The sequence below is a fragment of the Heteronotia binoei genome, chromosome 1 (genome assembly GCF_032191835.1).
Source record: "Heteronotia binoei isolate CCM8104 ecotype False Entrance Well chromosome 1, APGP_CSIRO_Hbin_v1, whole genome shotgun sequence".
Taxonomy (NCBI): Eukaryota; Metazoa; Chordata; class Lepidosauria; order Squamata; family Gekkonidae; genus Heteronotia; species Heteronotia binoei.
The window spans coordinates 94,085,255-94,111,105 of record NC_083223.1 but is presented as its reverse complement, the minus strand read 5'-3'; positions in this window follow the sequence as shown (position 1 = coordinate 94,111,105).

Here is a 25,851-nt window from a genome sequence, read left to right as displayed (position 1 = left end):
CCTTCAGGGTGCATTTTTTGCTGTTGATAATCTGCCTGAGCAGGGAATTAAGGGATGACAGCTTGTCCACTGGGAGATGAAAGGTGCCCTGAACCAAATCAAGTTGAATGCCTAAGTATGTTAGCTATGTGGTGGGGCTCTCCATCTTGTTGTTTGCTAATAGGACACCCAATTTGTTTGTCAGGGCCTGAAGGATGGCTAAGCAATCAACACAGGCAGAGATGCCAGCAGGGCCTGCAATTAAGAACCCCAGCTGAAACCCTCTGCAAGTATATCAGTAGGCAAATTAAGTAACAGCTTTCAAAAACTGAATGGCATTTCTAACAAAACAGCATTTGCAATTGTCTTGTTTTTGAGACGAAAGAGTCTCCCACTAAACTTGGAACACATGATGTATTTGATGAACATTATAATAATGTCTGAATAATAATGACTTTCTGTAGGAGCCCTGTTCTCCCATCAGTGAGAATAACTGGTAGATGTGTATGAATCCAACCAAATATGATGGAATGCAAGATGATTATTTTATATTTCAAAGATGCAGTATCACTTGTGTGTTTAATGATTTTTTTTCTTTCACAAAGTAACTTCTATTTCAGATTTAATGGTTCGTAGACACAAACTTAACCCCCCCACACACACACACACACAAGAGTCTTGCATGTGAGTTACTTACAGGGTTCTGTAAGGAATACAATAACATAATGTATGAAAGGCTTTGAAACCCAAGAAAGTAATACATAAAGCTTAAATATTAATATTAAATGTGAAATCAAAATGCTGAAGAAACTTGAAGTTCACCAACTGAATCTGGTTAAAGGCATACCTGAGTATAATTGCCACCAGTTTATATAACAGGATTGCTGGAGAAAGCTACACTTAGAGTGTGACACACAAAATAAGAAAGGTTAGAAATGTAAAAATACAAGGTTCCTGTAGTTAAGCAGAATAAGGATAATTAAACAATACCAGTACATTTTTGTTGTTGCTACCTGTTGTGTATGTGCTTAGAATTCTGTCTATAAGCGGGAGTTCTTGCCTGGCTCACTGGGACCTGAAGGACAGAGCTTGGGGGACTCGAGAACAATAGGCAGCAGGATCCAAATCCAGCTGCCCTGCTCCAATCAAGAGCTCCCAACTGGTTTGAATGGTCCAGTCACAGGCAGCGCAGAAACTTTGGGTGTGTATATATAGACGGCCCCACGGCCCTAGCAGTTAGTCTTTGTAGGCAGCGCTATATCATGCTGTATTCAATAAAAGAGCTATGTTCACTACCACCTCGCCTCATTACTATATAGAACCCACTATATTATAGTGGCGATGAAGGTGGGATCCTGGTAAGTGAGGCCAGCAGCTATGGGTGTCCCTCACCACTCACGCACCACCAATGCTGACAATGGCTGCTACCCCAGGAACGATTCCCGAGTTTGATGTGACCAGCCCAGAGCGATGGGAGACCTGGTTGGATCGACTGGAGAACTTCATCCACTACCATGGAGTTGTGGGGGATAAAAAGAGATTGCTATTCCTCAGCTCATGTGGGATGAACACCCAGGAGCTAGCCCAGGGGCTAATGGTGCCCACCTTCCTCAAGGATGCCTCCTACACGGACACCGCTGCCGCCCTGAAGACCCATTTCACACCACAGTTGTCTGTCCTGACCCATTGCTTCGACTTTTCTGAGCGAGGCAGCGACCCAATGAGTCTGCCATTGACTACATCATGGCCCTCCATCGGCTGTCACTCCGCTATGAGTTTCACTGACTGGAGGAAAGACTGAGGGACCGGTTTATTTTCAGGCTGCGGGATGAGCCGCTGAGGAGGAAGCTGCTTGGGAAAGATGAGATAGACCTCCCTCAGGCGATCAAAGGGCTACTGCCTATGAGCAATCGCAGGGAGAGCGCATGCGGCGGAGGCTTACCAAGCCTCCTCATCGGACACGGACGACTCAGGGGAAGATGACGCTCTCAAGCTCCACCATGCCACCGCAAACTGCCAGCCACCACGTGCAACCAAAAATGCACCAGCTCAAGAGTGTGCAAGTTGTGGGGAAAACCACGATCGCTGCTCCTGCCAATTCCGGGACACCGTCTGCCACCTGTGCAGAAAGATGGGTCACCTTGCCAGGGTCTGCCACTTGAAAATGACACCAACCCAAAAAAGCGCTCCCCATCAGGTCAGAAAAAATGGCCACCGCCATGAGGTTGCCGTTGTAGACAATATCAATGCCATCACCGCATCAGTCAGACAGGTATGCAACATCCCCATGCCGTCCCCAGATAAACTCAAAGCAACAGTGTTTATTGAGGGCACCCCCTGTCGGATGGAGGTTGACTCAGGGACCACACACACCATCATCTCTGCCCAGATGCTAAAGAAACTTTGCCCCAAGGGGGGACCTAAACTATACCTGTTCCACGTGCTCGTACAAGACTTCCAGAAAAGGGCAATTGGCCTCAAAGGGGCTAGGGTAGTCAAGGTGGAATACGGCAAATATTTGAGAGACCTTCCCTTGCTTGTGGCGGAAGGGGACCTGAGTAGCCTGTTGGACCGAGCTTGGTTTGCACCCTTGGGGTTCCAAGTAGAGGGAATCTATCATGCCCCCATCAGCATGGATTTCCAGGACATCTGTGGGGAGTTTTCCAGCAGTTTTCAATGGGACACTAGGAACATACACGGGTTCCCCTGTGTCGTTACAAATAAACTCCAACGTGCCGCCTGTACGGCTAAAGGCCCAGTGGGTACCCTTTGCCTTGAAACCCAAAATAGAGGAGGAGCTAGACCGCCTAGTGGCACAATGGGTCCTGGAGCCGGTCGCCAACACACGATGGGAAACCCCAATCATCACCCCAGTCAAGCCAAATGGGAGCGTCTGCATCTGTGCAGACTACAAATGCACGATCAATAAAGTGCTGCAGGACCATGCCTACCCTGTTCTGGTAGTCAGTCATGTGTTAGGATTCCTAGCAGGTGCCAAAATTTTTGGGAAGCTGGATCTGGCCCAAACGTACCATGGCCGAGGCCCAAACCATAGTCACACATCGGGGTGCTTTCCGGGTAAAGCGCCTCCAGTTTGGGGTCAGCGTAGCCCTGGGGATTTTTCAGAGCTTAATGGAGTCTCTCTTAAAAGGGATTCCTGGGGTACAGCCATTCTTTGATGAACTTTGATGAATTCTTTGAACTCAAAGTTGAACTTGTGGATCTTCTAACAAAAATCTGTAATCTTTCACTGAAATCTGCCTCCATTCCTGAGGACTGGAAGGTAGCAAATGTCACCCCCATCTTTAAAAAAGGTTCCAGAGGAGATCCGGGAAACTACAGGCCAGTCAGTCTGACTTCAATACCGGGAAAGTTGGTAGAAACCATTATCAAGGACAGAATGAGTAGGCACATTGATGAACACGGGTTATTGAGGAAGACTCAGCATGGGTTCTGCAAGGGAAGATCTTGCCTCACTAACCTGTTGCATTTCTTTGAGGGGGTGAACAAACATGTGGACAAAGGAGACCCGATAGATGTTGTTTACCTTGACTTCCAGAAAGCTTTTGATAAAGTTCCTCATCAAAGGCTCCTTAGAAAGCTTGAGAATCATGGAGTAAAAGGACAGGTCCTCTTGTGGATCAAAAACTGGCTGAGTAATAGGAAGCAGAGAGTGAGTATAAATGGGCAGTCTTCGCAGTGGAGGACGGTAAGCAGTGGGGTGCCGCAGGGCTCGGTACTGGGTCCCATGCTTTTTAACTTGTTCATAAATGATTTAGAGTTCGGAGTGAGCAGTGAAGTGGCCAAGTTTGCGGATGACACTAAATTGTTCAGGGTGGTGAGAACCAGAGAGGATTGTGAGGAACTCCAAAGGGATCTGTTGAGGCTGGGTGAGTGGGCGTCAACGTGGCAGATGCGGTTCAATGTGGCCAAGTGCAAAGTAATGCACATTGGGGCTAAGAATCCCAGCTACAAATACAAGTTGATGGGGTGTGAACTGGCAGAGACTGATCAAGAGAGAGATCTTGGGGTCATGATAGATAACTCACTGAAAGTGTCAAGACAGTGTGCGTTTGCAATAAAAAAGGCCAATGCCATGCTGGGAATTATTAGGAAGGGAATTGAAAACAAATCAGCCAGTATCATAATGCCCCTGTATAAATCGATGGTGCGGTCTCATTTGGAGTACTGTGTGCAGTTCTGGTCACCGCACCTCAAAAAGGATATTATAGCTTTAGAGAAGGTGCAGAGAAGGGCAACTAGAATGATTAAAGGGCTGGAGCACTTTCCCTATGAAGAAAGGTTGAAACGCTTGGGACTCTTTAGCTTGGAGAAACGTCGACTGCGGGGTGACATGATAGAGGTTTACAAGATAATGCATGGAATGGAGAAAGTAGAGAAAGAAGTACTTTTCTCCCTTTCTCACAATACAAGAACTCGTGGGCATTCGATGAAATTGCTGAGCAGACAGGTTAAGACGGATAAAAGGAAGTACTTCTTCACCCAAAGGGTGATTAACATGTGGAATTCACTGCCACAGGAGGTGGTGGCGGCCACAAGTATAGCCACCTTCAAGAGGGGTTTAGATAAAAATATGGAGCACAGGTCCATCAGTGGCTATTAGCCACAGTGTATGGAGCACAGGTCCACCAGTGGCTATTAGCCACAGTGTATGTGTGTATATAACATTTTTTGCCACTGTGTGACACAGAGTGTTGGACTTGATGGGCCGTTGGCCTGATCCAACATGGCTTCTCTTATGTTCTTATGTGCTGATCGCTGCAGCAACGAAAGAGGAATTCGCCAGCTGCCTCCACACCATACTATAGCATTTCAATGAGGCGGGGCTCAAGGTAAAGAGGGGAAAATGTCTGTTGGGAGTCCCTGCAATAGACTTTTTGGGGTACACGGTGGATGCGAATGGGATCCACCCATCCAAGGACAAACTCTCAGCCATTTGCGAAGCGCCAGTGCCCATTAGCAAAGCCAAATTGCAATCATTCCTTGGCATCCTCATCTTTTACCACGCCTTCCTCCCCCATAAGGCGGTGGTAGCAGAACCCTTTTATAGGGTCTTAGACAAAAGGACTCCATGGGTTTGTGGCCGCTGGAAAGTCACCGTCTTCCAGGCCGTTAAAGACCTCCTGACATACAACAGCTTGCTGGCGCTCTTCAACGAGAGGATGCCTGTTCTTTTGGACTATGATGCCTCCCCCTACAGGGTGGGCACCATCCTGGCCCATGTGTTGCCAGACAGCAGGGAGGTCCCGGTGGCCTATTACTCCAGAACATTGCAGAAACTGGAGTGCAACTACATGCAAATAGACAAGGAGGGCCTGGCAATCGTGGCGGAAGTAAAAAAAAAAACTCTATGATTACTTATATGGCCGGCCCTTCACCATCCATACGGACCACAAGTCCTTACTCGGCCTCTTTGCCCCCGACTGACAAATGCCACAGCTGTTGTCACCCAGGGTACTACGGTGGTCCATTTTCTTGGCGGGGTACCAGTATGGTCTTCAGCACAGGCCGAGGAAAGCCATGAGCCACGCAGATGCCCTCAGCCACCTGCTGCTGCTGTCAGAAGATCTAGATCCAGCCCCAGAACACCAAATTCTGCTTCTAGAGTGCCTCCCGAACCACCCAGTGCACACAAAAGACATTGCACGCTGCTCGGCAAAGGACAAAATACTCTCCTGAGTTCTGAACTGGGTATGGAAGGGATGGCCCATGGGCCGCATGGGACCAGAATTTGGGGCATTCGCAAAATGCAGGGACGAGCTCTCTGTCCATAAGGGGTGTTTGCCATGGGGGAATAGGGTGGTGGTGCCCCCGGTTCTGAGACACTGAGTCCTCACAGCGCTTCACAAAATCCACCCGGGGGATCGTGCACATGTAGGCACTCACCCACAGTTATGTATGGTGGCCCGGGATGGATGATGCGATTGAGTCTTGGGTTGCTCGATGCCAGCCCTGCCAGGAGACCTGGATAAGAGATTGGGTTGGGTTTGAAATCCCCAGCAATGGGAAGTGGGACAACTGGTGACGTATCACAAACTGTTCCAACAAGAGCACTCTCTGGCTGTGAAGTGGCAAGGGCCAGTGAAAATCACTGAGAGGGTAACCCCTGCCGTCTACCAAGCAGCCATCCCTAGAAGAGGAGCGGAACCTAGGCTCAAGTATTTCCATTGTTCCCAGTTGAAGGGAGTGGAAAGGGTGTCCCAAATTGCTCTGTTTGTGCTAAGGGTACGCCTATCCCTACTGCAAGCAGCCCAAAATAAAATATACTTACCATCGTTTTCAGAGATCTGCACAACCATGGCACAACCTGCGAAAGGAGTTATTATGATTTTCCAGACTCGTTCTTCCCACAGCCTTATCTATGTTACAGCATCCTCCCCCTCTTTGTTGGCTTGGGAGGGTGGGGCGTCTTCCGAAAGTGTCATGAAAGTATCTGCTAGGCAAACTTGGTTGAGCTGCCCTTGTGCGCTCAAGGAGACCTGTTTTACATTTATGTCAGGCATGGGTCTCCTCGTGGCTATAGGGGTAGCAGGATCACTAGGAGCGTTTTCCTCTGGTGGCTTCCCTTTCCACTCCTTCAACTGGAAACAATGGAAATACTTGAGCCTAGGTTCTGCTCCTCTTCTAGGGATGGCTGCTTGGTAGACGGCAGGTGAGTGATTTTTACTGCCCCCTGCCATTTGGTAGCCAGAGAGTGCTCTTGTTGGAACAGTTTGCGATACATCACCAGTTCTCCCACTTCCCATTGCTGGGGATTTCGAACCCAACCCAATCTCTTATCCACTCTCTGTTGGGCATCTCCTAACTGGCAGGCTACGTACTTGAGGGTGGACCTTGCTTAGTTCACCAACCGTTGTGTGCACCCATTGATCCGTGACCAAGGCAGGCTCTAGTTCAGAAGGGATTTGGGTGTTTAACCAGAATGCTTCTAGCAGCAGCATCTTCCGCCCTGTCATAACCATGTGTGGGGAGAAACCATGCACTGCCTTTGTTCTTCTAAGGGCCATGAGGATGATAGGCAGCTTCTCATCCCAGTTCTTCCCAGTGGATTTGACCATTTTTCTGAGAGCTTTTTTAAGGGTCCGATTTGTTCTTTTTATGGCCCCAGATGACTGCGGTTGTACGGCAATGTGAATTCTCTGTTTCATTCCCAGAGATTTACATAGTTCTCTGGTAACTTCCCCAACAAAATGTGAGCCCAAATCTGAGTCAATTACACGTGTTATGCCGAACCTGCTAACGATGTTGTTGAACAAAACTTTGGCTGTGGTTGCTGCCGTATTGTTGCAGCAGGGAAATGCCTCGACCCATTTGCTAAATGGATCTATTACAGTCAGACAGTATTTGTATCCTTGTGGAGTGCTAGGAAGGGGGCCAATGAAGTCAGTTTGGATCCAAGCCCATGGCCCTTCGATCCTTTGATGCTGAATAGGGGCTTTTGTGCCAGCTGGGTCTGCACATACCATAGCACAGGAGAGGCAATTATTAACCCATTGTTCTATGTTCTTGCGCATGCCCGGCCACCATCCAGTTTCTCTTACTCTTTCTAGGGTGGTATCTTTGCCTTTGTGTCTTTGTTCGTGGACAAATTGGATCAAATCTCCCTGTGTTCAGTAGGGACTACCCAATGAGAATTCCCTTCACTGTCTATGGCCCAATAAAACCTCCTTTTCCTCTATCACATACTGGCCAGTGGGATCATTCCCTGCCTCAGCTACCTGTGTTATCATGGGGTCTCTGTCTTGGAGGATGTCCAGGTTGAGGTAAGGGAAAAATTGGGATGCTTACCTTCTAATACTAACTGCACAAACTGAGAAGAATTCTTCCACTACCTCTGTGTCCAGGTCTGCATAAGTGGCTGCCTTTGCTAACTCGTCTACCCTGTTTTTCCATTGGCTGGTAGGTGATGAGTCCCTCTGGTGTCCCTTGACATGGGTAATCCAGGTTTGGCCGGTCCTGGCTAGAACGTGCCCACCTACACTATGCCATTTGTCTGGATGTAGTATCGGTTTTCCCCCTGAATTCATTCCATTGTTCTCAAGCTATTCGGGGAGCCATGTGGTAGTGGCTTTGGCTGCCCACTCTGAGTCTGTATATATTGCTAATTAGATCTCTAAGGGCTCAAAGAAAAGAACCCTTCGGAAAGCCGCTATTTCTGCTGCTTGGCTGGAGTGGGGATGTGTAGAGCCGAAAAGCTCATAACCGTCCAAGGTCCTAATCACTCCAAATCCTGTCACTGCTCTCCCTCCTACATGTAATGAGGAACCATCACAAAACCAAACGTGAAACCCTGCAGCAGTGCTTCCTCTAGGAATCCTCCCCACACCGCCGTCCATGTATTCCTTTTAAGTTCAGGTATGGGGCATTCGTGTTCTGCTCCCACAATCATCAGACCATAAGGAGAGGGCGGCTCTTTTGACTCCCTTTGAAAATCAACTCCTTTGCTTACCAAGGCTACCATCCACCGTGCAATTCTACTGTTAGTGACCTGCCCGTTCTGAATTTTTCCTGACAGAATATACTTCAACGGGGTGTGTGTGGTCTGTACTATAACCTTTGCTCCCCCTATAATGAACTCCCAGTGTTCCAGACTCCACACTAGGGCTAAGCATACCTTCTCGCAAGGGGTGAAGTGTTTCTCTGGCTGTGACAGGTTGTGGGGTGCATAAGCCACAACCCTCATGGCCCCGTTATGCTTTTGACTCAGGGTGGCAGCGATACTTTGCTCAGAAGCAGCCAGTTGGATGTAAAATGGTTTCATCATGTCAGGGTGTGCCAGCGTGGGGGCTTGTAGAAGGCTTTTCTTGAGATCAGTGAAGGCTATCTGCTGTTCCTTTCCCCATTCCCACTGTGCCTTTTTCTTGAGCAGTGCATAGAGAGGACGGGACTTATCTGCAAAGTTCTCTATGAAGGTGCGCGAGAAATTGAGTGTTCCTGGCAGAGCTCTTATTGAATGCGAATCAGTGGGGGCAGGGAGCTTTGGGATCACTTCTACCCTTTGTGCATCTGGGGTTCTGCCTTCTGCTCCTAATGTCAGTCCTAGGTATTTTACTTCTGTTTTCACTAGTTGCGTTTTCTCTTGGCTCACCTTGAAGCCGGTGTCCTGCAATAAGCTCAGTACTTCCTGCGTGATTTCATGTGTCTTTTCCTGCTCATCTGAATGAATCAGGTTATCATCCATGTAACTGATCACGTGGTCTTGGGAGGAGATGCTTAGCTTCTCCTACATCTGTACTACATGAGCATGACAGATACTAGGGCTGGAATGGAAACCCTGCAGCATGCACTTGAAGGAATACTGTTGTCCATGGAATGTAAAGGCAAATTTGTTCCAGCAAGATTCATGGAGCCTAATTGAATGAAACGTGTTGGCCAAGTCCAAAATGCTATAGTACCTTGACCCTGCAGCTATGGCTGCCAGGATCTCATTGTACTTTGCCACTACAGGGGCCACCACGGGAGTGATGGCATTTAGCGCTTTGTAGTCTATTGTCATTCTCCACATCACCCCATCTGCCTTCAATACTGGCCACAGAGACGAGTTACATATGGACTGCATGGGGAGAATTACATCCCACTTCAAAAGACCCTCAATTGTTTTTGCGATCCCGGCTTCGGCCTCAGCCGGGTATTTATACTGCTTCTGCGGTGGGGGATCCCTTCCTTCAATTAGTACACAAGCATTTTTGACCAACCCACACTCCGCTTTATCCTTAGTCCACACATTGGGAAACTCGATAGTTCATGGGTCTGAGGTGAGAGGCACCAACAAAAATGGTGCCTTAAGGGCGGTGCATCTATGCACGGCATTAATAAGAGGAGGACCATCTTCCAGCTGCCACAGTAGTCCATTAACTAGATCTATGGTGAGCCTATTTATGTCCAGAAAAGGCATTCCCAGAATACCAGGCTCTTCCTCGTCCTCACAAGCTTGTATTCTTGTATGCAGTACTTCAACACTGATGGGAATGTTCTCCCAGAGCTTGGAAGCATGGGAACCCCCAGCAACGCCTGAAAGGGTCACAGACACATGGGCCGGGTTTCCAGCTACTACAAGATCTGGGTGAAGTACATTTAAAGCGGCGCCAGTGTCTGCTAGGAGATCTGCAGTTTGAATACTCCTCAGGGTCCTTATGCCCACGTGTACCATCGGTCTTCCCCAGTCGTCAGGCTTAAAACGTGCCACGACTCCGGTAGGAAGAGGATGGGACCTGGGGCACCCCTATTTATACTGGCTTAGATCAGGGTACAGCTGCTGAGGAGGGAAAGAAGTGGTAATGGCGGCCACGGGAGCATTTACATGGGCTCGCTGCATACCTAGCTTCTTTTCCCATTCCTGCACAGCTGCCAAAAGAACGTGGGTGGGCTTCTTATCATACAGGCTCATGTCCTCTCCTATATCCTTAAGCCATCTTCATGAATCATTCCTTATGTTAGAGGTGTCCGGGGTGTGCTCCTTCTCCCGGAACCCTGTGTTTCCACCTTATTGAGGCATGGAGGGAGGAGGAGGGGGAGGCAAGAGCACTGTTGGAGCTGCTGGGGGTTGCTGAGGTGCATACATTCCTTGGGGAGGAGGTGCCAGTGCCGAAGGAACATGAGGATTATAGGGGTTCGACTGCTGCTGCATGTATTGATCCTGTATTGGAGGCAGCACGTATCCTCCGTTTTGGCTGGGGTAGCTGTACTGGTTTGCTTGAAAGGGAGCTGGCATATGTGGGGCCGACGGTCCTGCTTTGTGATTTTGTCTAAAATCCTGGTAGCCTCTATTTTCTCCTTGGTCCTTGTTCCATTCTGCTCAGGCTGGGTGGACTCAGCCTTGGTTTAGAATGCTGGCCGTTGTTGGCATATGTTATAGCCTGTATAAGCTCAGCCTGCTTAGTTTATGGGGCCAAGCAGGAATTGGGAGGGGGGGATGTCCTGTGAACTGACAGTGCCAGGAGCCTTTTTCATCTGCTTTGTGCTGTTTCTGTGGGGTAGGTTGTATCCATTAACTAGGCCTTGTTTTAATAACTGGGCAGGCCACGACAAGTTGGCAGGAATAAAGTGGCTTATTTTGAAGATATCTGCATGATTGAGGGTGTGTTCAGAACTGGCTACCAGATGCCTTACAGCTGGATGCAATGAGAAGAAGTGCTCTTGGTGCTGAGTGGCATTTTTGGAACCTGGTGGAGCCTGGTGGTAGCTTTGCAGCACATCAGGGGAGAGGGATAGGAATGTGTAGGCAATGCTAAGTAGGGGTGTGCATTCGGTAAACATTAGCTTGGAAAAAAGCTGAAATAAGCCCTTTTTGGCATTTTTAGGCTTTTAAAAAGATGAATCAGAACTCTGATCAGATTAGAGAAATCTGGGGAAAAGCCTAAAAAGTTCGACTTTTTCCCCCGGGAATCAGGAAAATGGGGAAAGGGGAGAACATCACAGTCTTTACAACTAACATTCTCTTCCTTTCATACTTCAGGGGAATCTTTTGTCTCTACAATTAGAATCCATTAAGAGGTCTAAATTTACTCTGAATGTGTTCCTCATTCCTCAAGACCAGTCTTCACTCAGCCATCAAGTAAACAACTGTGTTATCAGTGTAGCAAAACTAACTCAATCAGGACAATGGGAGGGGGGAGAAATTGCATTTTCAAGATTGTTGCAACATTTATTATTTGGCTGCAAATAAGAATAAATGCTCTAGATTGGTTAATATTTATAATTTCACATGTACTCAGGAATGGATAGGAAAGGGACTTCCGGGGTTGGAAAATGCTGAGCTGAACTGCTTCTCAGAAAAGGAACAGGCTGGAACTTCTGTTCGGGGTAGTGGAAGGCAATCTAATGCCAACTGCCTACTTTTCTCAGACAGAGATCAGTCCAAGGTATGCACAGGAAACTTTGAGGAGATTTACCTTGGCTAAAAGGGAGTCCCAAGGGGGGGGGGGCTCCTTTGAGGCTTTGAGGGGTCTCCGGAGATGAGTTGCATTTAAATCATCTGCAGAAGTTTCCAGAGTCATTTATTTGACATAAGCTCGGCAGGATCCTAATCTTCTTTTGATACTACTAAACATCTAAAGCTACACAAGACCGGTGTTGATCTGGATAACTACAGAAAAGGTACTGATTGCTATCTTTCATTCCGGGACTAATTAAAGTTAAACAAAATAAAATCAGAAGGTGGGAAATTGAAATCTAGAAAGGTTGGAAGAAGAAGGGGAGAAGGGGCGAAATTTGGACTTTGTAAATTTAAAGGACAATGCCAAAAAGTGGAAAGGAATTTATTGTTTTGTCTCCTTGCGGTTTTTGAGAAAAAGCCCCATCGTCATAGAATTGCAGCTCTCACAGTCAACACAGGGAATACGTCAAGTATCATGAGATCTCTCTACCAGCGAAAATGGGATTTGGTGGCATGTAAAGCAGGAAGTATTGGATGGAAAAGGGAAATCATCAAAGCAGCTAGCCTACTCTAGGACTATAATATCATAGAAAAACATTGGCAGACATTGCTAGGAGGCTAAAGTTTAAATAAAACTTTTAAAGTGTTCGGGACATTAAAAATTGGTGGAGCTGACAGAGGTGATGATTATAAGGTAAATGCGATTGGATATTATTGTTAATAATTATTTCAGAAGTCCTTAGAGATTTTTTTTTTTTTTAAGTGAGGCAGAAAGTCGCAACTGCCATTTTGGAAAAAATAAAAACTTTTAAAAATAATATCTGAGCCCAGGAGGTTCTGAGGAGAGCGAAATTAGGCTCATTGAGGAAAGCAAGCTTCACTCTTTTAAACCTGATAGTTGAAATTTAATTTGGTGAGGTCAAAATTTTTGGTGTTTTTACATGTCAGATCACAAGCAAACCCGTGCAAGGACTGCTTCACTGGAGAAAATGCAAGACCAATTAGATGCAATGGAAGCCAGGATAATGAAAGGGATGAAGGAAATTATAACTGCTTCCAAAAAAGGAATTAGAAAAGATATTGAAGAGCTAAAAAAAGATATAGAGGATCTCAGGAATGAGACTGTGGTAACATCAAAGAAAGTGCAAGAGGTGGAAAGAAGAGTCAAAGTACATGATTCCACCTTGTTAAAAATACAAGAAAAAGTGACAATTCATGACTGCAAATTGATGGAGACCCAGATACATCTGAGAGGAGTACCTGAGGATGAAGAAACTGACTTGAAATAATATATAATAAATATAATTGCAGAATTTCTGGAGGAAGATCCTGAAGGGACTAGAAATATGTATGACTATATGTATAGAGTGAACTCACTTTATGCAAAAAAAAAAAAGTAATCTACCAAGAGATGTTGTTGTTTTAAGATATATGACAAAAGAAATGGTGGAAAAGAGCATGAACAAAAACTTTGAAAAGACATTGATAGTTGGAGGCAGCAGAGTAAGCATTATGAAGGAGTTGCCAAGACAAGTGATAAATGACAGAAGAGCATATAAGAAATTGATAGAAAAATTATGGAACAATGAGGTATAGATCGATAATACCTGAAGATTTGAGCTTTGAACTTCAAGAAAAAAGGATTACAATTGCAAACACACAGGAACTGTGTAGATTTTATGAAGAACATAAAGAATTTGCACCATGATGGATTACAAATTGTTATCTTGGAATGTAAATGGACTAAATTCACCACAAAAAAGAAAGGCAACGTTTCATTGGATTAAAAAGCAAAATTGTAATATAGTTTGTTTACAAGAAGTACATATCAAACAAAAGGATTACAAATTTTTATGGAATAAGCAACTGGTACTAGAATTTCATTCATTGGCTGAACAGAAGAAAAGGGGAGTGATTTTTTATATTAAACAAGAATTGGATCAGAAATTAGTGTTTAAAGACAAAAATGGCAGATTTGTAGCGGTAGAAATAATATTAAATGCAAAAAAAAAGTTGTTATTGGTACTATATGCACCAAATGGAGCAAAGGATTTTTTTAAAAAAAACATTATATAACAATTTGATGAAGTGACATATGATCAAGTTTTGATAATGGGGGACTTTAATGCAACAATTCAGAATACACTAGATAGGTCTGGGAAAAATAAAAATAATAAAGAAGGAATATTGCCAAAGTCCTTCTTTGAATTGGTTAAACAAGAACACCTGGAAGATATATGGAGAAAATTTAACCCTGAAGTACGGGACTATACATTCTTTTCAGCAAGACATAATACTTTTTCCAGAATTGACATGTTGTGGGGCACTAAAGATTTGGGCCTTATAACAAAGAAAATAGAGATTTTACCTAAAATAAGAGCTGATCATAACCCAATAATGTGGATTACAAAACTGTCTAAAAAGTTGAGAAGATGGAGATTAAATGAAGATTTACTGCAGAATAAAGAAATAGTGACGTCTCTAGAAAATAAAACTAAAGCTTTCTTTTAAATAAATGATAAAGAAGATATAGAATTTCAGACAGTGTGGGATGCTTATAAAGCAGTAATGAAAGGAATATTGATTACATTGAATAATAAAAATAAGAGGGCAAAAGAAAAACCGATGATGGACATTCAAAATGAAATAAAGAAAAAGAAAGGGAACTGAGAAAAAGGCCAGGGAAAAAGAAAATTATGAGGGAGATCACAATATTACAAACACAAATGAGACATTTGTAAATAAGGAACTGGAATGGAATTTGAAAAGATTACAGCAGAAATATTTCGAGGGAGCGAATAAACCTGGAAAATATTTGGCCTGGCAATTGAAAAAAAAGAGAAAAAGCAAAATTATTAATAAAATTGTGGCTGATGGAAGAGAGATGGTAGATCAAGAAAGAATAAAGAGAATTTTTAAGTACTATGCTAAATTATTTAAGGGTGTTAACATAAAGAAAGAAAAGATGGAAGCGTATTTACAAAATATTAAAATAGCACCCTTAACAGAAAATATGAAAAAAGTTTTGAATGATCCAATTGAAAAAATAGAAATTGAAGCAGCGATTAATGCAATGAAAATTGGAAAGGCATCTGGGCCAGATGGATATACAGCTAAAATTTTTAAAACCTTTAAAGAGGAATTAATACCGAAACTTCAGAAACTGATGAACATAAGAACAAAAGGGAATATACCAAATACATGGAAGGAAGCTGTAATTTCGTAGAGATGTAACGAATTTAAAAAATTATAGACCAATTTCACTATTAAATAATGATTATAAAATATATACAAGAATATTGGCAGAACGGCTTAAACAATATTTGATAAATTTTATAAAGGAGGATCAAGCAGGGTTTCTCCCCAAAAGGCAAATAAGAGACAATATTAGAATTGTTGTAAATATTGTAGAATATTATGAAAGACATCCAGAAAAGGAAGTTGCATTGTTCTTTGCGGATGCAGAGAAAGCATTTGATAATTTAAACTGGGACTTTATGTTTGCAGTAATGGAGAAAATGGAGTTGAGGGAAAACTTTATAAGGATGATAAAAGCAATATATACTGAACAACATGCAAGATCTTACAGAAGATATGATAATTAGCAAAGGTACAAGACAAGGCTGTCTGCTTTCCCCATTGTTGTTCATAATGACTCTTGAAATCTTACTGATGCAAATACAAGATGATAAAGAAATAGAAGGATTAAAAGTAAAAGGATTTATTTATAAATATAGAGCATTTGCAGACGATATAATGTTTATAAATGAAAATCCTATACAAGTCACACCTTTGTTGTTAGCTAAAATACAAGAATATGGAGAATTGGCGGGACTTTATATTAATAAAGAAAAATCAAAAAATTTGTGTAAAAAATATGCAAGTAAATAAACAAAAGGAATTGCAGAAGCTAACGAGATGTAAAGTTGCCTCTAAGGTAAAATATCTGGGTGTGGAGATAACAATGAAGAATATTGATAAAATGATGTATAGATGATATATGACTCCTAAAAAGTTGGCAAAGATGAACAATAAGATGCCAGACAGATGTTGGAAATGCAAAAAAACATGAAGGTTCTTTCTACCATATGAGGTGGACTTGTGAAAGAGCAAAAAAGTATTGGCAGATGATTCAACAAGAAATTTCTAGGATCTTGGGATATTAATTTAAGAAAGTTGCAGAGACTTTTCTGTTGAGATTACAAATGGAAAAATTTCCAAAAGAAAATAGAACTATAATTTGGTACTTTCTTTCAGCTGCTAGGACATTGTATGTGCAGTTATGGAAGCAAGAAAAAATACCAGAGAAATGGGATTGGATTGTAAAAGTTATGACATGGAGTGAAATGGACAAATTAACAAGAATTTTAAGAGACTTATGACTTAGAAGTTTTTAAGATGGAGTGGAAAAAGTTTAGAAGATATGTAGAAAAACAGTGGAAAATAAAAGGACATTGGACAATTTTTGATAATGATTAAGTCTTAGAAGGAAGAAGAATATTAATCTTTGTTTTTATCAGTTAAGGGTACCTTTAAATATAAGTGTTTTAAGTAAATAACACCGGCGGGGGTCAAGTAACGGGGGGAGGGGTGGTTAGAAAGTAATATATGGGATAGATAAAAAGAAGTTATTAATGATGCAAGAAATAGATATTGTTATCACATGTTTCTAAATAAAATTGTTTTAACATAGGAATGGATAGGAAAGGAATGGACTTCTGGAATAAGGAAAGGAAAGGTCCCCTGTGCAAGCACCAGTCGTTTCCGACTCTGGGGTGATGTTGCTTTCACAACGTTTTCACGGCAGACTTTTTACGGGGTGGTTTGCCATTGCCTTCCCCAGTCTTTTACACTCCCCCCCCAGCAAGCTGGGTACTCATTTTACCAACCTCGGAAGGATGGAAGGCTGAGTCAACCTTGGACCGGCTACTTGAATCCAGCTTCCACCGGAATCGAACTCACATCGTGAGCAGAGAGTTCAGACCACAGTACTGCAGTATTGCTGCTTTGACACTCTGCAATAGCTAAAAACAAGGCTAGTATCATGCCTAACCTTTTTTTGTGTTTCCTTAATTACACAGTATAGCTAAATTTGCTTACCTTTGTAAGGCTCTTGTAGCAGGTTGGACTGCTAGTGGCCAGCAGATTGGGGGGCGGGGTGGAGAGATGGGCAATCTGGCCAATGGAGCAACAGAAGTTCATGTCAATCACAGGATTTTTCACATTTTGAAAATCTGTGCATGGCCAGAGAGCAAAAAAGCAATCTGAGTCAGATTCCATGCTGGTTTGCTGTGCTGCCTGCTTCCTGAGATTGTGTGGCTTGCCAATTCAGCAACTGCTCTGTGCTGTACCTGATTGCCTGCTGCTGAATTCCTTGGACATGTCCTTCTTCCTCCTGTCCCTGGCTAGAGGAAGAAGACTTCTCCCGGTTTGCCTGACAAAGTTTGCACTTTCTCTGTGTGGAGCCTGGCCTGGCCTCGTTGGGCTGGTGCTGTGCTGGTGAAGTGACCTGTTGCTATTTGCCTTGTTAATGATACTGTTGAGGTTTATGCATTTTGTTCTGGAGTTTTTTTGCATTTCGTGCCTGCCTTGAAATTTCTTAAAAGGTTTGACACAGTAGTGCTCCTGGTTTTCTGTTTTTTGCTGTGTAGGCTGCCTGCCCAGGTTATGTGTGAAGGTCTTCCTGTCTGCCTTCACAGAGCTTGTTCATGTGGTTGGCTTGCTTGACTGAGGCCTGAAGTTAGCCTAGATAACAACAGTTGTTTCACAGTTTTTAAAAATTGTCCTGTTGGACTTGGACTGCTTCTGAGTCCTAGGTCTAGATGTGTAGTGGGTGATTATTGTATTTTTGTGCAGATTTATTCTACTGCACTGTACCAGTTGTGTTAATAGACATTAGTGTAAGTTTCTCAGTCTTACAAGGATACTTTTTCAGGGGGAGGCCAGTTGTAGATTTCTGTTTAGTGGGTGCTGCTAGAAGAGGTTTTAAAAGTTTTGATTTCCAGAAGGTTGCTTTTCAGGCTTTTCGGGGCAAGATCAGCCGGTTGGTCTCTGCTGCCTGAGACTGTGTGGCTTGCTAGTTCAGCAACTACTCTGTGCTGGGCCTGACTAAATACTGTCTGCTTTTTGTATCGCCCTGAGTGTTGCTCAGTGGGTGCTTCTGGGTTTTTACAACTTAGTTAGAGCTATTATTACGCTTTTGAAAATAATGAACTGGGATCTGATGCTGGGCAGTGTACTAATCCTGCCCCCCTTGAAGCGCCCTTCCCCTTGCTTAGAGTGTGACTCTGTGCCTAACAACAGCCTTGCTGGGCTGGGGAAGATGTGCCACCCCATCAATGAACTGGGATCTGCTGCTGGGCATTGGGCTGGTTCTGCTGTCCCTGAAACCCCCTCCCCCTACCTGGATTGTGAGTCTGCACCTGACAGGGGCCTTGCTGGGCTGGGGATGTTCCACAAATGTGCTGGATTCTCCTGCTGGGCAGCACCATTGGCAGTGCAGTGGGTTTAGCTGCTGTTGGGTATGGGCACTAGTAGCAGTGCTTCAGCTGCCCTTGCAAAAATCCCCCCACCCCAGATTGCAATTCAGGGATTCTCTGATTTGACCTTTGTCCTGTTGGTTTTTTTTTTTTTTTTTTTGGCAATACCATAGTGGCATTGGCTCTGCTGGGCATATTGCATTGGTTTTGCTACTGACTGAAAAAACACCATTTTGTAGGTAAGAGATTCTCTTACTTGACCTTTCTCATTTTTCCCCCATGGATTCTGGTGGGGAGGGGGAGGAGGAGTTTTTTTGAAACTTGAGGGATTGTTTGGGGAGAGGCTCTAAAAGATACACAGCAAATTTGGTGCATCTACCTCAAACCCCCTCCCCCCAGTCCACAGAATATATTCTATGGGATTTTGCCATTGACTAAAATGGCCCATAGAGTATAATGGAGCCTAAAAAAATCGGGAATATCAAATTTTTTCAGGGTTTTTTCCTTTACCTAATATGAGATTCAGCTTTCCAAGGGAATAATGATTTTTTTTGTTAATCCACCCCAAACCGAATTTTAACGATTTTTTTTTTCTCTGCACACCCCTAGTGCTAAGTAAGGCCAGTGGAGATACTGGCTGAGTTTTGATCTGAGGTGGATCTGTCCAGAAGTCAGTCTATATAGGTGCCTAGCATAGCCCATCCTCCAAATAATCAGTTTATTGAAATAAGCAGTGACTAGAGATGGACATGAACTAGCTGACAAATTCAAGTTTATCACTGATTTTGGCCAGTTTGTGTTTCATGAACAAACTTCATGAAGTTTGGGGATGTTCCACAAATGTGCTACAAACTTTCATGCATTTTGATGCAGTTTTGGGTGGTTTTTGATGGTTCATAAAGAGCAGAAAGCAGGAGCAGAAAGCTCAAAAACAGCTCAGCAGGGGGGAAGCTCCCCTCTGCTCAGCTGTTTGGTTTAAATGGGTCACACCCAGACATTTAAACTTCTGCTTTCTGCTCTCTATGAAAAACCACAGAGAGCAGAAAGCAGGGGGTTAAATGACTGAGAGCCATTTCACCCCTTCTTTCTGCTTGTTGCCACAAACTGAACCACAAAAATGCAGTTCATGCCCATCTCTAGCAGTGACATAGATCAGACATTTACATTTACCACACCTCAAAAAAGATATTATAGCATTGGAAAAAGTGCAGGGAAAGGCAATTAGAATAATTCTTCACCCGAAGAGTTATTAACACATGGAATTCATTGTCACAGGAGGTGGTGGCAGTTACAAGCATAGACAGCTTCAAGAGGGGATTGGATAAATATATGGAGCAGAGGTTCATCAGTGGCTATTAGCCACAGGGTACAAATGGAACACTTTGTCTGGGGCAAGTGATGCTCTGTATTCTTGATGCTTTGGGGGGGGGCAACAGTGGGAGGGGTGCCAGGTTCAGACAGGTGATAGGCAGAGACTTGTGGTAAAATGGTGCACAGGCAAAGGGACAGAAATAAATGTTTGTTTGTCAGACAGGAAGTGAGGGGCTTTGCTGGCAATTAGCAGCCCTCCAATATCACATTTAAAAGACAGCTTCTTTAATCTTTCAACAATCTTTTCCATATTAGATAGAAATAAAAATTAGTAATCCTTAATATCTAGCTATAAATTCCAAGTATAATACAACCAATAATTGTATTATACAATCTAGAATGATGCATTCATTTTGGGGGTTTTTTTGGGGGGGATTCCAAGGTTCTTAGATTTCATTGATTCCATTAATTGAATATTTTAATAGCTTGATATATAAAAGTACTAGAAATAATATTCACAATAACTGAAGAAAGTATCACTACCATTTTACATACCTTTACCAATATAAGCTAGTACATTTTAATTAAATTCTAACTCAGTTTTAAACAACCAATCCTAATGTAACATGAGAATTTATAATTCCAAATATTTAATTCTACATTCAGCTGTCCCTTCTAGTTTAGGCAGATTGGAATAACTTCATCCTGGGCCCACACAAAGTGAACCAATGTAAGTCCACACTATACTGCATGTGCAATCAAAGGCATTATTAAAACCATTTCACTATTATGCATGGTGAAAACTTCTATTTGAAAGATAGCATTTATGGAGTTTAAGCCTGCTGAGGTCCCTTCCCTCTCCAGATCAGGCTCCGCCCTCAAATCTTCATGAATTTCCCAACCATGAGTTGGCATTCCTAGGAACTGTAAAATGGAACCGTTCAAAAGGGCTCTGGAGAGTACTGTTTGAGTTAATTTTATTAAGATTAATGTTTTATCTACCTTAGGTCCCTCTTGTTGGGGAAAAGACAGACTTATACTATTTAAATCAATGAAGCTTGATGTTTAAATATGTAATATATGTGATATATGAGGCAAATATGTTTAGAGATATCAAATTTACCTTTATCAGAGCACCAGGACTGAAATTCTCTGGCAACTGTGTACTCCAAACCTGTATTTGTTACTATGTACTGTTGGAAAGGCCTCCCATTGAGAGAAGAGTTAGGGTTTGATCTCCTTTGAAGGCATCTCACAGTCCTGAAGTCCATTTCATGGCATTCTCAGAAATCTGTTGACCCCCTCCTTTGTTCTATCAATTTTTTTTTTTGGGGGGGGCAATACAGTTTGTTCTTCTCTAGATATCAGCACAAAGTCATACATTAGCATGTAGTGATACCTTTCTTTGTCATAGGCTATGCTGCTGAAATCACAGGAGAACAATATCTGAAAGGACTTGAGCTTAGCCAACATCTTTCCATTAAAAAAAAAAAAACCCTACGTGATTGGTAAGTTACATGTCTATCCCTTGGGAAAGATACATTATCCCCCAACTGCTCAGCATCAAGGATAAGTTACAGCTGTAATTCTAAATAGCTTTGATACTCTTGCTTGGTGACTACATTGTTGTAATAAGCAGGCAGCCTGCCAAACATTCCTCCAGGGCTGTTATTCCTCTTTCAGCTATATCATTTTAATTTACATGGAAATTATCAATACTTTAAAATGGTACTTGTCCATCAAGCTTGTTTGTTTCCCATCTCCCTAAAGTGCCGCAATCCAAATCCAAATTGTTGATTTGTTGAGCAACTATAATAGCCTCCTCCACGTTCAGTTCATATTGCTTGTCTAATTCCGTTCTAACTGACCCAAGACCAGCTGTTAGAGACTGTTCCTGTGTTAATCCTCAGTAAATTACACCACTTCTTCCTCCATTATTTAGTTATGCTACAGCATTTAGTTATGCTTTGGATGTTGTTACATGGTGGCTAGAATAATTATATTATACAAATATTTATCTACTAAGGCTGTCATTCAGCTAACACTGCAATCCTGTGCACAGATATACATCTCTAAACATCATTGGAAAACTTACTTCAAAGTGTAAGTAAAACCATCATGTTTTGTAACCTAACGTCTGGTTCTACACATCTTTATTCAGAAGATTATTCTATATATCAGTGGTGCTTAGTTACAGACAACTAAGTTTAGGATCACAGCTCAATGTTGTAATTATGCATACTATTCTATGAGCTTGAGGTGTGCATTCTGGAAGGGTTAAAAAAAGTGTGTGTATGTATGTGTGTATGTATACCCATGCCCACACACAACATTGGTTAAGAAGGAGAGATCATTGAGGGAATGAAACAAAGTCTTTGTCCACTGTGGAAGATGGTAACAGAAGGGGGCAGATGAATCTCCCAGGGGAGAGAGTTCCAGAGCTTTGGTGCTGCGACTGAGAAGGCCCTCACCTGCCTAATCTCAGAAAACCAAGTTGTCTGAAGCAGTGTCTCCAAAGATGACTGTAACGGTTGGGCAGGTTCATAAGGGATTAGGAGGTCCTTCAGCTATGTTGATCTCAAACCATATAGGACTTTGAAAGTCAACACCAGCATCTTGAATTGTTCCTGGAAACAAACTGGAAGTTGGTGAAAATAGATGAGTCAAAACTGGAGTGATATGGGCCCTATTTCAGGGAACATCCTGGCTGCAGTATTCTGTACTAACTGAAGTTTGTGAACCTTTTCAAGACCAGTCCTATGTAGAGTAAAGGTAAGGTAGTCCCCTGTGCAAGCACCAAGTCATCACTGACCCTTGGGGTGACATCACATCATAACATTTTCTTGGCAGACTTTTTGTTATGAGGTGGTTTGCCAATGCCTTCCCCAGTCATCTACACTTTACCCCTAGCCAGCTGGGTACTCATTGTACTGATCTTGGAAGGATGGAAGGCAGAGTCGACCTTGAGCTGACTACCTGAACCTGGCTTTCACTGGGATTGAACTCAGGTCATGAGCAGAGTTTGGACTGCAGTACTGCAGTTTATCACTTTGTGCTACAGGGCTCCTCTATGTAGAGTACATGGCAGTAATTCAAACCAGATGCAAGCAGGGTGGTGGTGGTGGTGGTGGTGGTGGTGATGATGATGATGATGATGATGATGATGATGATGATGATGATATTGGATTTTTATCCCGCCTTTCACTCTTAATCTTAGAGTCTTCAAGCAGCTCACAATCTCCTTTATCTTCCTCTCCCACAACAAACACCCAGTGAGGTAGGTGGGGCTGAGAGAGCTCTCACAGAAGCTGCTCTTTCAAGGATAGCTCTGCGAGAGCTATGACTGACCCAAGACCATTCCAGCAGCTGCAAGTGGAGAAGTGTAGAATCCAACCTGGTTCTCCCTAATAAGAGTCCGCACACTTAAGTGAACTACACCACTACACCAAACTGGTGTGCACCATAGTGGTCAGATCTTTTCTGTCCAGAAAGATGCAACTGGATAAGCAGTCAAAGTTGATAGGCTCCTGATCACAGCTGCTGCCTGCTTATTCAGCAGTAGGCCTGGGCCAAACAGCACCTCCAGACCTTGTCCTTCAAGGGTAGTGTAACCCTTTCCAGAATGGGTGACATGTTAAACCCTGAGTGACACATTAAACCTTGCCCTCCAGTAGCACTTCCTCATCATGACACCTTCTAGTTCACTCAGTGATTCTGACTCAGAATTCTTGCAGAAGAAGCCAAGGTCAGTATCTGAGGAGGTAAAAAAATAAGGCCAAGGCCAATGATGCAAGATCAGGTAAAATATATTTAGTGACTACTGCTCTTGAACTCTTTTTGAAGAATTACTGCAAAACAAACAGATTCCCCTGAAGAAGTCTGTTGGTGAAATACACAGGGATTTTTTTTTTTACATTTTAACTGAGTAATAATATATATTTAACCTGATTTTGCACCATCAGCCTTGGCCTTATTTTTTATCTCCTGTGACCGGTACAGCTCTTTTATTTTCTTCAGTGTCTGAGGAGGACCAGAGGTCCCAGGAAGGTCCTGGCACTACAGAGGCACAATGATACCACACCTCCTCTGTGTAGAGGCCACCTTGCCAGAGTCTACAAGTGAAGGCTCTCCATCAGCCCCAGAGACAGTCTCCAGGCCTTTGTCATGCAGGACTCAAGCCTGGCCCTTAGCAACCACAATGGCCCAGAAGGTTACCATGATCAATGGTATATCATGCTGCTGAGGAGTCCAGGAGAATCAACAGAGGGTTCTTTGTCCATCTTCCAGCACAAGATATCAGGACAACCAAGTCTGTTTCAGTCCCATAACCAGGCCTGAAAACAGATTGGAAGGGCTCCAATTAATTTGCCTCATCCAGAAAGAACTGGAATTCTCCAGCTATCACCTGTTCAATCAAAAATGGAACATCTGAGACTGGTCAATAATTATTGAAATTGCCTGGGTCAAGGTTAGGCTTCTTTAGAAGGGAATGCACCATAACCTGTTTGAAGGCTGGTGTGTCTACCCTCTAAACTGCTTAAGAAAGCATTATCTACCTCTTTAAAGAAAGCATTATCTACCCAGTCATCAGGCCCTTCCCCAAATAAGTAACCAGGAAGGACAATGGGTGTACAATTATTTATTTCATTTATATCCCGCCCTCCCCCACCAAGAAGGTGGTAAGTCTCAAAAGGATCCTCTACACATCCTCAGACTGAGTAAACTGAAAAGTATCCCCAGAAACTGGACTAATTGGCATCTGGGCACCATCCAACCAAACCCTGTCTTGACTAACACAGAGTCCAAGTTGGAATGGATTTTAGAGCCAGTGTGGGCCAGAACACCAGAAGCCCTCACCCTGCTGCCCCTCCCAAGCACCAAGTATACAGAGCATCACTTGCCCCAGATAGAGAGTTCCAACAATACACTGTGGCTAATAGCCACTGGTGGACCTCTGCTCCATATATTTATCCAATTCCCTCTTGAAGCTGGCTATGCTTATAGTTGCCACCACCTCCTGTGGCAGTGAATTCCATGTGTTAAGCACCCTTTAGGTGAAAAAGTACTTCATTTTATCTATTCTAACTCGACTGCTCAGCAATTTCATTGAGTGCCTGCAAGTTCTCATATTGTGAGAAAGGAAGAAAAGTACTTCTTTCTCTGCCTTCTCTATCCCATGCATAACTTTGTAAACCTCTATCATGTCACCCCTCAGTCAACATTTCTCCAAGCTAAAGAGCCCCAAGCATTAACCTTTCTTCATAGGGAAAGTGTTCCAACCTTTTAATCATTCTACTTGCTCTTTTCTGCACTTTTCCCAATACTATAATACCTTTTTTGAGGTGTGGTGACCAGAATTGTACACAGTATTCCAAATAAGGCCGCACCATCTATTTATACAGGGGCATTATGATACTGGCTGACTTGTTTTCCAGCATAGCGTTAGCCTGTTTTATTGCAGTCGCACGCTGTCTCAACATTTTCAGTGAATTATCTACCATGAACCCAAGACCTCTCTCTTGGTCAGTCTCCGCCAGTTCACACCCCATCAACTTGTATTTATAGCTAGGATTTTTGGCCCAAATGTGCATTACCTTGCACTTGGCCGCACTGAACCTCATTTGCCATGGTGACGCCCACTCACCCAGCCTCAACAGATCCCTTTGGAGTGCCTCACAATCCTCTCTGGTTCTCACCACCCTGAACAATTTAGTGTCATCTGCAAACTTAGCCACTTCACTGCTTACTTCCAACTCCAAATCATTAATGAACAAGTTAAAAAGCATGGGACCAAGTACTGAGCCCTGCGGCACCCCACTGCTTACCACTCTCCACTGAGAAAATTGCCCATTTATACTCACTCTCTGTTTTCTATTAATTAGCCCATTTTTTATCCACGAGAGGACTTGTCCTTTTACCCCATAACTCTTGAGCTTACTTAGGAGCCTTTGATGAGGAACTTTATTAAAAGTTTTCTGGAAGTCAAGGTAAACAACATCTATTGAGTCCTCTTTGTCCACATGTTTGTTCACCCCCTCAAGGAACAACTTGCTGTTCTGTACTGAAACACTTGCTGTAATACGAGAATATTTAGGCCCTCTAACACTGTCTGTCCTTCAAAGTCAGCTCTATCTGTTAGAGTGTTTTGTTAAGGAATACTGTGCTGTGAGAATGTCTGCCTTGTAA